The sequence below is a fragment of the Sphaeramia orbicularis genome, chromosome 4, assembly GCF_902148855.1.
Source record: "Sphaeramia orbicularis chromosome 4, fSphaOr1.1, whole genome shotgun sequence".
NCBI classification, from domain to species: Eukaryota; Metazoa; Chordata; class Actinopteri; order Kurtiformes; family Apogonidae; genus Sphaeramia; species Sphaeramia orbicularis.
The window spans coordinates 9940225-9956675 of NC_043960.1; the positions used below are offsets into that span (position 1 = coordinate 9940225).

General features: G+C 38.4%; 1 protein-coding gene across 3 annotated transcripts in view; it reads left to right on the forward strand.

The window, feature by feature from the left end:
• The window catches only part of kank4 (KN motif and ankyrin repeat domains 4), a 115624-nt gene that overhangs the window by 5719 nt on the left and 93454 nt on the right, over nucleotides 1-16451 (forward strand). The gene's annotated exons all lie outside the window — the stretch shown is intronic.

The window sequence follows — 16451 nt, forward strand, 5'->3', positions numbered from 1 at the left end:
TGATGAAAGAAACACACAAATATATGTATTTTCTTTATTAATAACTTAATAATTTCCTCGACTATTAAATGCCGTTTCAATGCAATATAGACCGCATTTCTGCAGTTTGTGGTTGATAGCTGCAAAAAGATGACCAAAGCCCATGCAACAGAGATGGTTTCAGCTGCTGACAACATGGTGAATACTTTTGGAAACAAAGTTGTCACTAGAGCCCGACCGATATGGGATTTTTGGGGCCGATGCAGATACCGATACTGGGGGCTAAAAAAAAAGCTGATATCCAATATATCGGCCGATATCCAATATTGGCCGATAACCGATATATTGGCTGATATATGAAATAAGAACACTGTTCTACACAGGATATAATAATCTTATATTAGATAATTGTAGACAGGTGGATAAACAGTTGCATAAATCTGTGTTTATCTCACAAATATAATTTACACAACTTTCAAATGCAAACTATGCGATCACAAAAATAATTAGAGCAAAAAAGATGACTTACCACAAAATTATGTTTTCATTCACAAATTTTGATGTGTCTGCCTCACAGCACTACAACTTCTTATGTGGGCTAAGGACTAAACTGAGCATGTGCAGAGTGAATTAGGTGAGTCCTAAGTTGTTCCTGATTGGAGCAATTGTAAGAGTTACAACTGACCTGTGTCACAACTGTCCCCAGTCTCCCCTACACTATTAACACCCAGGCGGGCCTGCAGAATGAAACTGTGAGGTAGACAGGAAGTGCATGGACATGGGTGTGTGTGTGTGTGTGTGTGTGTGTGTGTGTGTGTGGGGGGGGGGGTTAGCGGTCCATCCTCGTCAGAGCACGCGGTAGCAGTCTGTGATTTTCCCTGGGGTGGGGGGTTGGAGCTGGGGGGGGATAAGCAGTCCATCCTTGTCAGAGCGCGCAAGCAGGGAGTGGGGGGTGGGGTTGTAGCTCCATGATTATGTGATTGTGTGTGTTGGGGGGGTGATAGTGTCATTGTCCGAGCAGAAGTGAAAGTGAAACTAACTTGCTTTAAAGTTCCTCTTATTCTCCGGGCAGCACACACACACACATACACACACACACACACACACACACACACACACAGGAGCAGCGAGCGACAGAATCTCCGCACAGCAAAAAAGTTAATATATCGGCTACATCGGCTACATACTGGCTGATGTTGATTAATTGGTGATACGCTATAATCGGCCCGATTAATCGGCCGGCCGATTAATCAGTTGGGCTCTAGTTGTCATATCTGTTTATAGCGGCATTGATGACTGCTGATGGTGTAACAGGTCTCGAAGACGGATTGTCCCATTTTGTAGGGGAATATTTTAACCCCTACCCCTTGCAACTCCATTTCAAGGGGTAGTGCCAAGTGCAAGGACCAAGAGGGAGGGGTAAGGGGTGAATTGGGATCGGGCCTTTGCTATTATTTCTTCACCAGCAGCAAAACAACATGTTATAACCTCTGCAAGTTAATGCGGACTGAAACCAAACCCTTTAATATGATTAAAATGCTAAAATATACTCACTAACCTACCAACCTGTGACGCTACAGTTTAGTTTAGTTCTAGTTAGGGCTGCACGATTAATCGATTTTAAATCGAAATCGGATTTTTTAATTAGGACGATTTTTATAAAAGGGAAATCGTAAAATCGATTTCATCTTTCTTCTGCCTCCGGGCCGCGCGCCCGCTGGCTACCGTAGGCTCTTCCTGTGACAGCGGTCTGTCACAGAAGTCCGTGTAATGACCACAGACGTTAAATCTGTTAATGAACCCGCAGTACTTATAGCAATATAAGCCGTGGCTTCACGCAGGGATCCCGCAATTGAAATATAGCGAGATGGGGATCACTCATCTTCCGTTGTCCCGGATCCGTACCGTACTGTCTTCTTGCGAACCGGGTCCGGGTCTCGGGGTCATCAGCCTCAGCAGAGGAGCCCACACAGCCCTGTGCCCACACACATCCACCAGCTCCACAGATAGAATCCCTCCAGTGTGTCCTGGGTCGGTCTGTTCCACGCACGGATCCCCCAGTTTAAATAGAACCGCATGTGGATCACTCATATTAACCTGGTCCACGCACACACGCACGACTGATGCCTGTCACTGACTGACACTGGTATCACTGCTGTGGGCCAGATACCCAGAAAAGAAAGAAGAAAAAAAAAAAAAAACACTTTTTTTTTTTTTTTTTTAAATAATTTTGTCCTCTTACTTGCCTAATTTTTCATTCACAAATGTAAGTTCTTTAACACAAAACCAAATATTATTTATATTTTGTAAGATGTTGAACTTTATTTAAAGCTGTTAGATAAATGTGGAAACAAAAAGGCTATAAAAAACATAAGTATTTGCTCTGATTTGGACATTTATTATAGTGTATTCCCCCTGACAAACTTATGTTATTTTCTTGTTGTATACATTGTTTGTATACTCTACTTCATTTTAAAGATTTAATGAAGAGAAAAAACAAAACAAAACTGTGGGTTCATCACGTGATCCCATCACAGCTTTGAGGTCAGAGCAGTGGCTTGCATTGTGGGCTGCTCATGAAAACGACATGCTGACTTCTGTTGTCTTTTCTAGTTATACCCAAAAATCGAAATAGAAATCGAAAATCGAGTTTTTAGAGGAAAAAATCGGGATTTTTTTTTTTGCCAAAATCGTGCAGCCCTAGTTCTAGTACTAGTACTAGCTTAGTTGGATTAAATCAATGCAGTACACATCTATACATACAACAATCCAGTTGAATATTTGGAAGGTGCATTGTCATCTTATTCCCAGCACGCAATCCGTCCGTCTGTCTGTCCGTCTTCTGAAACAAATGATTTCAGTATTCTGTTGTACACTTATATGCTTCATGGTATTCAGTGGTATACTATTGAATCTCTTTTGTTAGCTGAGTAGGAAAGTTTTGAAAGTACTGTTTGTTATTTCGTGAGATCGCTCCATCCTACTTCCATATTATTCATTCATTGTAAGACCTGCTTAGTCCTCGAAAGGGTTGGAGGTGCCGGAGCGTATCCCGGCTGCCATCAGGTGAAGGTGGGGTACATTTGCATATTATAAAAAGAATAACATCTATGTCGTTCACAGTAATAGCTGATTAATAGTGATTGGATGTCATCTCCCTTGCTAATAAAAGGGCTAAAATAAATCCCTCTTGTTAACATGGGAAACATTAGAAACCTCTGCCTGAAGAAACTGAGTCAGTTGCATAAAATGAAAAGGTCCATCTCATTATTTTTAATGCAGAGTTCTAAAAAGACAATTGTAATAAGCAGTGAAGGAAGTTAACTGGATAAAACAGAGGAAATTAGAAATGTCCTACTACTGGCATCCTGCAGCATTGTCCTTTGGGGGATATTCATGTGTTCATCTGTGCTGGTTAGTCATGTGGAAGCAGAAGGATGCCCCTATGGGTTTATATTTACATTAAATGCATTCATGAAGATTCACCTATTACTATGGAAGAGGAATAGGGCCACTGAGAAAAAAAAGAAAACTAAGGTCCAGTATATTTTTTTATTACTATTATGAGAAAAAAGTCAGAATTCTGAGATTAAAGCCAGAATTTAGAGATTAAAACCAGAATTCTGAGAAAAAAGTCAGAGTTCTGAGATTCAAGTCAGAGTTCTGAGAGTAAAGTCAGAATTCTGAATTTATAGTCAGAATTCTGAGATTGAAGTCAGAATTCTGAGGTTCAAATCAGAATTCTGAGATTAAAATCCGAGTTCTGAGATTAAAGTCAGAATTCTGAGTTTTAGTCAGAATTCTGAGAAAAAAAGTCAGAATTCTGAGATTAAAGTCACAATTCTGACTTTTTTTTAATCAGAATTCTAACTTTTTTCTCAGAATAGTAATAAAAAATATATTTTGGACCTTAATTTTTATTTTTTATTTTTTTCCCAGCGGCTCTAATCCTCTTCCGTATATTTCCACTTTTTAGACAACAGGGATTTTCTTTGCTGCAGTACTGCAAGTGGCCACTGGTCTCTAGGATGATATTTACTTCCTTCAAGTGGTCAGAATTGAGCAAATGAAGATTTAAGAGCAAAAAGCAAATTAAAAGAACACATAAATAGACAATTACAGGAATGCACAGAGGGTTTTCACTTGTGCGTGACTTGTAATGGTGAAAACACTGAAGGAATGTTTCTGGGGTTAAATTTAGTGGATGCTGAATTGGCCCAATGTGATCCTAAAGGGGAGGCCAAACCATTAGGGCCCAAGCCTTTGGTAGAACTGTATAGGAAAGGCTTAGCCGCTTAATCTGATGGAAAGTGTATCGAAGCACAGAAACATGCACATGCACATACATCGACACATGCATCGGGCTTCAGAATCTGCAGCCACTCCACTGAGCATCTTATCTTATAGGCTGACTGCTCTTACACAGACCAAAGCCCATTTACATGCTATGTGCTTCCTCACCAATGGCCACCCACAGTGAAACACACACTGCTCGCGTCTGGTTTTCTGAGTTTGTACGATAGTCATGTTGATAATTATTCTAATTTATCATACTGAAGATAGCTGTGAGCTGGGAAACGCCACAGTGGTAAACACATGCGGCAGATGATTTCAACATGTAGGTGTGTGTGTGTCTGGCTTGTTTACAACAAAAAGCAAAAGGTTGTTTATTTTCTAAGCAGTGTGTGTCCATGTGGAGTGAGCTGGTGCCAGTCTATGCCAGTCTGTGCTCTGTCATGACTGGCCCAGGGCCCAGTGCGCCCATGTGGTTCATATTCTCCAGACTTTCACAACTGCTGACTCCTCTTAAGGCTCCTCTCAACCTGAAAATGCCTTTGAATACCTTTGTTGGCCCACACAGTGTGAGTGTGGTGTGATCGCTTAAAGGGATAAAGGTGTTCAGTTTAGTTTTGAACCAAATAACCCACAACAAAGACAAAACAAAGCTGGAACAGAGTGTGTGAGCTGTGAAGGATGACACCAGATTGGATTTTTCTTAATTGTTTTATCTCGTAGTGTTTTTAGTTTAAAAAAAAAAAAAAAAAAAGAAGGAAAAATTATGTTCTTTCATCAAACAAGTGGCAGAGCCTGAGTTAAGGAGCTTTAGGGCTTCTTAGCTGTGCTGTGGGAGGGAGAGGGACTCCCTAAACTCTCTGTCTGTGTCAGTCAAAGAAGCCAAAAAACCCCTCGCTGAGAACACACACAGATACATGAGAGCCAGGAGTCAGTTCGCACACACCAGCTGAGCGAACGCCTAGGGATAGCACTACTAATCTCGTTCTCTGTTGACACACTATGCCTCAGCTGTGCCATGCTTTCACATCTCTCTCCTCCACCATGTTGCCATGTCGGTATCTTAAAGCCAGAGTTGTATTGCTTCCTATCAGTGTCAGCAGAAGGGTAAGTTCCCACTGGGCCAGAGGTGTGAGTATACTCTGAGCCCACAGCACATCTTCAGCTTCCCACAAACTAAAGCCATGAAGCTGAGGCAAAGTTGAGGGCGGATAATAGAAAAAGGAGCAATTCTTTTAAAGAAGTAATGTGTAGTATTTCCACTTTTACAGGGTGGGGAAGCAAAATTTACAATATTTTGAGGCAGGGATTGAAAGACAGTGTATGACCAATTAGTTTATTGAAAGTCATGAGAATTTATTTGCCACAAGAAAATTTACATAATAGAAATTTTTTTTATTCTATGTGTCCTCCTTTCTCAATAACTGCCTTCACACGCTTCCTGAAACTTGCACAAGTGTTCCTCAAATATTCGGGTGACAACTTCTCCCATTCTTCTTCAATAGTATCTTTAAGAAAGTCGACATTGCTGTGTGATGTTCTGTTGGTAGCATGTTCTAAAATGCCCCAAATAGCAGAATCCAGAGGGTTTAGATCTGGGCTAGAAGGCGGCCATAAACATGATTCCCAAAAATTGCTAAAGTTGGATTTGTTGCTGTTGTCAACAAGTGTTTTGGTGTTCTTGTGTAAGATTTTAACTTCAAATCATATTTTACTGCATTTCTAACGGTCTTGTTGTCTACCTCAAGTTCAACTGGCATTTTTCTCATGGATTTGGTTGGATCCTTTAGGATTTTGGATTTGAGAGCTTTAATAAAAGCTTTGGTACGTCTTTTGTTGCTTCCTCCAATTCCAGACTTTCTCGTAATAGTTTTGCTCATAGTCATTCTCTTCTTTACATTATAAACAGTCTTTATGGACACTCCAACCATTTTTGAAATCTCCTTTGGTGTGACGAGTGCATTCAGCAAATCACACACTCTTTGACGTTTGCTTTCCTGATTACTCATATGGGCAAAAATTTCTGAAAAGGTATGGATAATAGTGTTAGGTATGATTATGACATCAATATATGTTTGGTTTCAAAACAATTGACGTAGTGCCTGCTGAGAAAAAACAACTAAATTTTCATTGTAAATTTTGCTTCCCCACCCTGTAAAGGAGTGATGTTTTGCTCTTTTTTTTTTTTAGACGGAATTATGCATTTTAACCCTTTCATGCGTGAATAATGAATTATATTACGTTTTTATTCCTCTTTATGCAAGAAAAAAATGTGATAGAAAAAACTGGAGGTACAAAAATGTCCACTCAGCTAGACATCATGCATTTAAGTTTTAAAGCAAAGAAATATGTATTTAACAAACCAATATCAGATAATGATATACTGTATATTAACTATTAAAAAAAAAAAAAAAACATTTTTACTGCTGCTAATCTGATGTTTTGTCACATTTTAACATATTCTAATACAATTTGTTACCCACTTTATGGAGATAATATGCAAAATATTAATGTTACTTGATGCTAGCATATTTTTTTGAAGTTCAGCTGTGTCCTGATATAGAAGATATTAATGGGACTTCCTGTTGGCCATCTTGTTTAAAAATAAATTTAAAAAAAGGACTTCCCATAACTGACCAATAGGTGTCAGTGTATGGGATGATGTATAAGCGTCCACTGTTAAAACATTTCCCTGTGGTCTTCATAAACTGTAAATGCTCTGCTTGGGTCTGAATTCTTCATTAATTCAACTCCACAGGTTCATCTTCAACCCTATTTCTGAGTACTGACACCAGAAAGGTCGTTTTGAGCGCTGGCCCTTTAAATACACATCAGCCACTTCATGCCCCGCCCCCTCCAGGTTGTTGGCTGTGCTGCTCTGTGCCATTCAGCCAAAAACTGAATACTTTACGTAAATGGGCTCGAAGTTTGGACATATTTTCAGTTTTTAACTACAACCACTGCTGCTGATAAACAATTATGGAATACTCAGTGAAATGTTCATCAGAAGTCTTGACCTTATATGTGGAAATGTTATGACATAACAAGTTAGACATAACAAATGAAGCAGGAATTAAAACAGGTTGTAGAAATCCACTTGACTTTTGCCAAAATGAATATAAAGATAGCTTTGCAGCAGCTGGAGGGTTCAAATTCAAACTTTATGAACTATTAGGGTCCACATACACAACTAATGTACCAAAGACTTATAAAAGTGGGTTTAGCAAAATATGACCCTTTTAAGTATAAAAAACCCCCCTAAAGTTGTCATCAGTGTTTAGAAGAATAAAGAGCTCTGAGTTCTGGTAAAGATATCAAAGTATTAGATTATAGAGATATGAACTAAATTTAGTTACATCAGCGGACCAGGTGATGTATGTGACCACTAGAGGGAGTAGTGAGTCGCCCCAGAGCCTTTGACCACAGCGTTAGAAAGTAACAAGATGGGATGAGAACCATTAAGAAACAACTTTTAGAGTCAAAGAAAGTGACAAAGTGATAAAAGCTAGAAGCATAGAGTTTGACGTTGAAATGGCAGCGTTTCTTCTGCATGGGTGTATTTGATTATGAGGATTATGAAAGTATAAAGTTATTATTTGATGTTATTATCTTTGCCAAGTTGCCATTTGTTGATCTACAGCTCAGACTAAACTCTGACAGTTCTGATCTGGTTTGTTCGATTCCAAATAGATCTTTTGCGCAGATATTGACAACGTAAACTGTACAGAAAACAGAGGTGATTTGTGGTTTTATTGTGGCTGTTTTCTGCCTAAAAACTGAGCTAAGCTAACAGAGAAATAATGTAAACTATCAGCCGATGCAGCACGTGAAGATTATAAGACAGTGTTATTTTGACTGACTGTTAAAATAAACACCTATGAGTTTTAGTTTGAAGGAGAAAACTTGATGATATCATAATACAGGTGTGTGTAACTGTGTTTATTCAGTGAGCGATACAGTCTGTTGTGTTACATAGCATTGATTTGTTGGTGGTTTTGGTAGAACTAAGCATGCTCTGGTATATGACTTCCCCCTTTAAGTTAACCTAATTCATCTGGAAAAGGATGAAGACAAATATTTTGACAAAGCATAATAACCAGTTTTAAAAAAGATTTTGAAATATATTTTTTTCATAAAATCTTTTAGCCATTAGCGCTCTGGCCCCTGACATTCAAGAGTTTGCTGTGGTTGGATAGAGTCTATTTTTTGAGCAGAAGCCAGACATCATTGAAGTCACTGCCAAGGTATGGAAATTTCTTGCTTTGCCCTGAAAGCACATTTTGTGTTTGAAGGAATGTCAGCTGGCTTAGATCTGTACATCACAACGCCAAACTACAGACACAGAGCTCATTTGATCTATCAATCCACCCAGTAGATAAACTGGATGAATGCAAAAGTCAAATGAATAACTGATCAGCAACATAATGCATCAGTGGGGAATCTGCCACACCTGATTTTTGTGCTGTACAAGTAGTTTCTTTTAATCCTGGATATCAAGAGCTCATTCGTGATGATGTGTTGTTTATGTTCCCATTTTATTTAAGATGTCAGAAAAGAGCACAATTGAATACTTGAGCTGACAATTGCCTCTGTAGTCTACGGTATGTGTGGGTGGATAAGTCAGGTTGTGGAAAACAATGTACAGTAGCTGCATAGACTGAAGTTTGTTAACACATTCTTCATTAACAATGAATGTTAATGAAGCAGCCGCCTTAAGAAAAGCAACAAAAAGCAACTTAACAGCTACAGTTCAGACATAATTTCTGAAAACAAATATTCCATCAGTCAGCCTACTCTAATGTTCTGATGCTGCATGGAAACTGTATTTCTTTTTTTTTATATATATATATATTTCAGAGAGAATGTGACAAAGGAAAGTACTTTTTAGATTATTCTATAACACACAAGTGCTTTTTTTTGTTTCATTTTACATTTTAAAAAAGTGTCTTTTTATAATTGCCATGATTCTAATCAGTCTTTGTAAAACAGCAGGTTATGGTGTGCATACATTTGTGGGCTGTGTTTTGTGTGTGTGTGTGTGTGTGTGTGTGTGTGTGTGTGTGTGTGTGTGTGAGTTGGTGAATTGGACTGGACAGAGTTCACTGAGATGGACAACAGGTCATTGCTGAGGGGGCGTATGGAAATCAGTAACTGTACAAGCTGCTTTCTGTTGTTCTTTGTCTGCTGCTCTGGAGGGGACACAAGCCTGCTTTTCTCTTTTTGGAATATGATGCTTTCATGCAATTTCCAAAATATTATATCCGTTTTATATTCTGAGTGTTTTAATACTCCACTGTGTTTTTGTCAGATACTTACCAAAGCTAAAAAGTTTATAGTTAAGTTACTTAGCCCCTTTTGTTATTTTTGTACATTGTTTTATTCACCAGTAGAGACTGTTTGGAAAGCAGTGTCAAAGTGGAAAATCCCAAAAGAAAGAAAATTGAAGAAAACACATTAACATGTCAATGACTGACAAAGTATTATGAGTAAAGCACCACTCTGATGGCTTACCACCTTAAAATATGCCAGTATTGAAGTAAACATGAGAGTAAGGATGTGGTTTAGAGTGAGCTAAAAGCACAGCCATCATTTATAGAGACACTTTTACAGGTGAAATTCAAGGCATGGTCCTCCCTCACAGCTTAGCCAGAAATAAAGCAAACAAAACCGGACATTTCTCAAGGAGCAGCGCTGAAGAACAATGGTGAGGTCCATCCTTACATTGTTTCCTTCTGCTGCATCCCTGCCATTGCTCCTTAATGGGTTCCTGGCATTGACAGGCAGGAAAAAACAGAGTCTGTCGTGAGCAGAGAAGAGAGTGCTGAAGGGAACATGGGACTTCCTTAATGGAACCTTCGAACTGTGCTCCCATTGGCTGGCTACAGGAGGCAGGAACTTCCTGCTGAAGTGTTATTGGAAGTGACCACTCCCTGCAGAAAATCAAACACTTCAGTGTGCGCTCAATGTGTGCAGGTTATTATGTGGCAGAAGTTTTGAGGCGAAGCTCCATCTTCTCAGCCTGAAATAACCATCGAAGGCACTTTGAGCTTTAAAACTCTGCAGTGTGGTACTTCTGAGAGTTCCTTTTGGAAATGTTGTATATATCATTTATAGCCTCTAATATTAACAGTGATGTTGTATACATTAGGGCTGCAACTAAACAGATTGATTAATCTGTAGATTATTTTAATAACTAGTCGATTCATCGGAAAAACACAAAAGACTCTATTCTCAAAGACCGGTATTTAACCCAAAGTAATATAGGCTGCAGACAACTCACTAATGATTGCATCCCCACAATGGCTTCGGTTATAGTTAGTGAGTACTAGTCTGCTACCTAGGCTTGTTATGGCCAGTGTCTAATAAGATGTAGTCTTCAACCAGCTCTGGTTATAGCAGTGTTTTTCAACCTTTGGGTCGGGACCCCATGTGGGGTCGCCTGAAATTCAAATGGGGTCACCTGAAATTTATAGTAATTCATAAAAATAAAAACTTATTAATAAAAATATATGGTGAGTTGAGAGAGACAATCCCAATCCATAAATGTTCATTGTGGTCGGTTTCAGATGCTGCAGCTCTTTTATAATTCATAGTAGGGCTGTGCAATTAATCGAAATTCAATTACGATTTTGATTATTACACGCAACGATTACAAAAATTATGTAATCGAGAAAAAACGATTATTAATTTTGAGTCGTTTTAATTCACGCGCATGCAAGTTACCATGAGCTGCTCTGCCCCGCCCCCCTCTAAACTACAGCTGCCTGCTAGCCGGCAGGTCCACCCCACCAGGAAAGTTGTACCTAGTGGTCTGGAAAAATGGCAGGAGAATCACAGCAGAAGTGCTTGGTAAACACAAAAGGCAAGTCAAATTCAATTGTATGGAATCACTTTGGGTTTAATGAAGAAAACGAAGTGCAAAAACACATCACGTGCAGAAAGTGTTTCGTAGTTGTGTCCGCACCGACTGGTAACACAGCAAACCTTTGTAACCATCTAAAGTTTAACCACCACCACCTTTATCATAATCTTATGAAAAACTAAAACACATAAAAACAACTCTGTCTACAACTTCGTCCGCAATGCAATCTTCAGTTTCCGAATCTCTTTACGCTGCAACTCCCGTATTAACCTAACCCTAACCTGTATAACCCTAACGTACAGGGGTTGGACAAAATAATGGAAACACCTTAAAAAATCAACAAAATATAATTTAATATGGTGTAGGTCCGCCTTTTGCGGCAATTACAGCCTCAATTCTCCGAGGTATTGATTCATACAACTTGTGAATTGTTTCCAAAGGAATTTTAAGCCATTCTTCAGTTAGAATACCCTCCAACTCTTTTAGAGACGATGGCGGTGGAAATCGACGTCTTACTTGAATCTCTAAAACTGACCATAAATGCTCAATAATGTTGAGGTCTGGGGACTGTGCCGGCCATACGAGATGCTCAACTTCATTAGAATGTTCCTCATGCCATTCTTTAACAGTTCTAGCTGTATGGATTGGGGCATTATCATCTTGAGGTGAAGGTGTTTCCATTATTTTGTCCAACCCCTGTATGTCTTGTAGATGGCTGATGTATACAGAAGGCCTTAACTGAAACCTCACAGCACGCCACTGAATTTACTATGTTTCATACTACATTGAACATACTTGAATTTATAATTTGCACTTTACGTGAGCTTTTTTTTTTTTTTTTTTAATTGCTACAGTTCTATGGCAAGTCTATAGCAGTTTAATTACGGTGCACTATTTATTTACAAAAGGAAACATACTTGAATTTACAGTACACTTATATGCATTCAAAGATTTTTTTGTTTCGTACAAAAGTGAACATACTTTGTTTTAGTGGTTAAAAGCTTTATTTATGTTTAAAGAGTATATTTTACATTGTTTTGCAAGAAAAAAATAAACAACTTTAAGGTTAACAAATAATCGTTTTTAATAATCGTGATTTCAATTATTGCTAAAATAATCGGGATTTTTTTTTTTTCTATAATCGAGCAGCCCTAATTCATAGTTTGAGTTCTTGTTTGTTCAGTATTTATTGTCAGCCTTGTAAATCCAAGCTGGACTGACTGTACATATCCTGACCAAGGAAAATAAAATTCTCTCTTTGTGCAGTAATCTACACCTGACTTTTCTGCCTCCGTCCATAATAATATACATTATATAGACTAAATGTCATGTAAAATTAACATTTACTTGCAACATAATATAGCAAACTATTGCATAATCAAAAACAAATTAGTTTAACAAAAAAAGTGTCCGTTTTGTATGTCTGGGGTCACTAGAAATTTCTTATGTTAAAATGGGGTCACGAGCCAAAAAAGGCTGGGAACCACAGGGTTATAGGCTATCAAACTAGTATTGTGTGCAGTAGTTTCAGTCAACAATAGGTAACATTAGTCTGGTGGCCTGATAAACAAAGATGGATGAAAATGTATTAATTACGACAATAGCGTCTAACTAGGTAGCAGGCTAAAGTAATCATGACACGTAGGCTATCTTAAGCTAGATTTACATTATGTTCCCAGTGGCCACAGCGGCTGGTTTCACCCAGAAAGTACTGCACTGTGGGATTTAGGCCATTTTTTCCCTCCATATTCAACTTTTATTACATAAACGGCGCACTACTTTTCGGCCAAACGAGGCTGCCTCGATTCGTTGTTGCAGCACTAGTATACATGTTACCGATCAGTCACTTATCACATACCAAGTGTACATAATCTATATGAAAATATGAGTTTATAACATATGCATTACATACACCACAGTTATGACTATAAGTAGTATTACTAGTATTACTAAGGGCTAAACAACAAACAGTAGGCTATATGTCAGCATTTGAGATTGTACCAATTTCTGATACGTTTCTTAATACAGCCTTGGAAATAATTATTGTGTCATTGTCACAAAGTAGTAAAAAGTCAACATTTGCCATCAGTAATTTGCGCAAATGCGAGTCAATCTGGCAAAGCACACATGAAGTGTTTGTTTTACAAATTCAATAAAAAAAATAAACTGTATTGCACATCAGATGCTGGAAAACAAATACGACGAGCAGAATATCAGATGTCTATTTGAAAGACTGCTGGATTGAATTTCTATGTAAAATCTCTGATGGGTCAAATTATTTCCAAAGCTGTATATTGTCATATATTCTCATTTAATATGTGTGAGTCAAAAAGTTCTCAGACAAATGTAATAAAAAGCTTATTTATCAGAAGAACAAAATTATTACTGCATCTACGTAAGGTCCATTAGATTCTAAACACTTTTGCAATCTATGTTTAAATCTGTAGATTCCTTCTTTGTGGAATTGTGGGGCTTTTATTGAAACGTTTTACAACTGTACAGCCCATCTATTACATCACACACTTTAAATGTTGCCTGATTTATTTTTGCCTTTGCTGTTTATAGCTTAGTCACTAATCTTTACTGTTGAGTGGGGATCTGATACTCTGCATCCACATTATATGCAGAGTATGCACAAATGGATGTCAGATCTACATTGTCCACATTGTATGTATGTTCCCCAGGAGTTAACCAGCTGAAATAGAACTGCAGATACATGCAGTACCTCTGCTTTTGCCATTTTGCCTCCTGCTGTTGTTGCTGACAGCATGAATCAGAGGGAGATGTGGAGAAACCACAGCTATGTCACAGTGAAGACTGTTACTGTCACTGTGGCCAATGGACAATAGTGGGAAGTCTCAGGGATCTGACTAATGTTTAGTGCTAAACAAAACCAATGCATTGCAAGTTTTGGGTCAGTGTTTAAAGTGGATTTCAGGTTTGTTTGTTGAAGCTGTGATTAAAGAGCATCGTTGTCATTTTGTAGATTGTCTGCAGAAGTTGAGACTGAATTTGGTTCAGAGTTGGTAAACCTCACCAAGAAGGACAAAATAAAAGAGTAAAAATGGGAGTAGAGGTTGTGTGCTTTTGTACCTCCCATTTCTATTTAGTTGTGGCCACATGTTCACATTTAACAATAGGATAAGAATGTAGCTAATAGTGATGTGTTTTAATAATCAATTTGTCAATACGGTAAGGATAGTCATTTATTTAGAGTGGGCGGAAATTCAAAGAACGTAATAATAATGCTAACCCTTAGGGGTCCACAGTCAGGGCCCTGTGACTGAATCACATGACATTTTCAACACGTCGTAGTGTCGGAAGTCGGTCACACAGACCACTGGGGACAGTTGCATTTGAAAATGCGGACTTGAAACACTCTCCCATTTTTAATTTGATGTTGATAAAGCAAATACAACTGGAGATATGACGTTTTGAAACAGGAGCAAACAAACGTGCAAAAAGTTTCAAAAGTTGTGCTGAAAAAAAAAGATACCAAACATGGTTATAGTAAACATTTCTTTATATAATACATAAAGGCAAAATCAAAAGTACTCAAAAACAGCCAAAATAAGTTCAGACCCATAAGGGTTAATCCACTGTTTCCATCCAAGTGCTGCATATGTTAAGTAAAGGCCAAAAAATTAAATGGTATAGCTGTGGTTTATCCACTCCTTTACTGGTCACTTTTTTTCTTCATTATTACAGTCTACTCTCGTTATACCGCCAACTTCCGTTCACGGCCAAATTGGCGGTATAGCGAAAATGGCGTTACAACGGGTTGCGTCCATAATGTGCATGTCTTTACTATATGATGTCTATGCTGCCTCCGTTAACCCGTTCTAATTGCGTTTCTAAATAAATCTTGATTCTGTTATGTTGTAAGGCAGGGATCGGCAACCTTTAACACTCAAAGAGCCATTTCGACCCGGTTTCCACGGAAAAGACAACACTGGGAGCCGCACCTCGGAGGTGCCACGGCGGCGCACCTCGGAGGTGCCGCGCCACGACGCTGGCGGTATAACGGTCGGGAAATCAATGGTATAAGTGTTGTTTGTGCATGGAACTGGGCTGGCGGATGGCGATAAGCGGAAATGGCGGTATAACGGCGGGCGGTTTAACGAGAGTAGACTATTTTAGTTTGGATGGAAAGCACGTGTCAAAAATTACAAAATAATGACTCTTAAACTGCCATTATTATTATTCATAAAATGTGAATTTCTAGTAGCAAACATCAACTTTTGGTAAACATTTTGCCAGTGCATTGCAATTGAAAACATCGTGATTAAAAAGAATTTTAAGATCATTCAAAGGAAAAACACAATTCTTGCAGAACAAGAAATGAACAAACTACTTAATGAAGGCTGAGTGGATGCAAAACCCACTGCACTTCTGTCTTCCAAGAGACTTTTAAAGAAAAAGCGCTGACAGTCTGATCAGACATATTGACTATAGACAAATCACGTCTGGTAGGTATTCCAAACAGAAATGGTGAGTGTTGTAGTGTATAAAATGCAGCAGTCAGCATTTCTGGCAGTCTGTCCATCCATCTGTCCACCATTATTTTACTTCTGAAGCATAACTGGAAATTCATTCAGTATTTTTTTTTTGTATTTTGGATACATTTTCATCAGTAATGCTGTCAATAGATTAAGTTGATTAAACTAAGCTAACACTAGTAACAAGTACAAGTTTTTGTCTTTTGTTGCAGATCCACAGGGACACATTTCCCAGGTGTGCAAGCTCCAACATTTTTGGAAAATAATTCAACAATCCTAGCCACATATAAATCCCTGAAAGGATACCAATGAGGCAGCCGCTGTGGTCTGAGCTGGATGCAGTTCTGCTCTGCCAGCAGCTTGATTACAGTTGTGTTGTGGGCTCAAAACATTGCCGCAGTCTGTTCTATTCCTCTAAGCTGCCACAGTGCCCATTAGTAATGCTTTAAATGTTGTAGTAAGTCATCCACCTTTAGCAGCTTTCAGCAAGAAAAAAGTACAGCAGCAACAATTCGGCAAATACACAAACACGGACAGAATATTCTCTGCAGTTCAACTCAGAATATGTTAATATTTTGACATCCTTTATCTAAAGGTTATTTGTGGTTTTCCAGGTGCTGTTGAAGTTGCCTCATTTTTTCACATGTGTATTTGTAGGTGTGTTTTCAGCTGTTTTCCATGTATTTACCCTCTGTTTAGTTGCTAAGGTGTCATTAATAAATGGATTTAATAAAATGTCAGATGTATTCCCATGCTATTTCGCAATAGTGTGTTTATCTGTGGGTACTGTGAGTATAGAGCGATGGTTTTCATGTCTT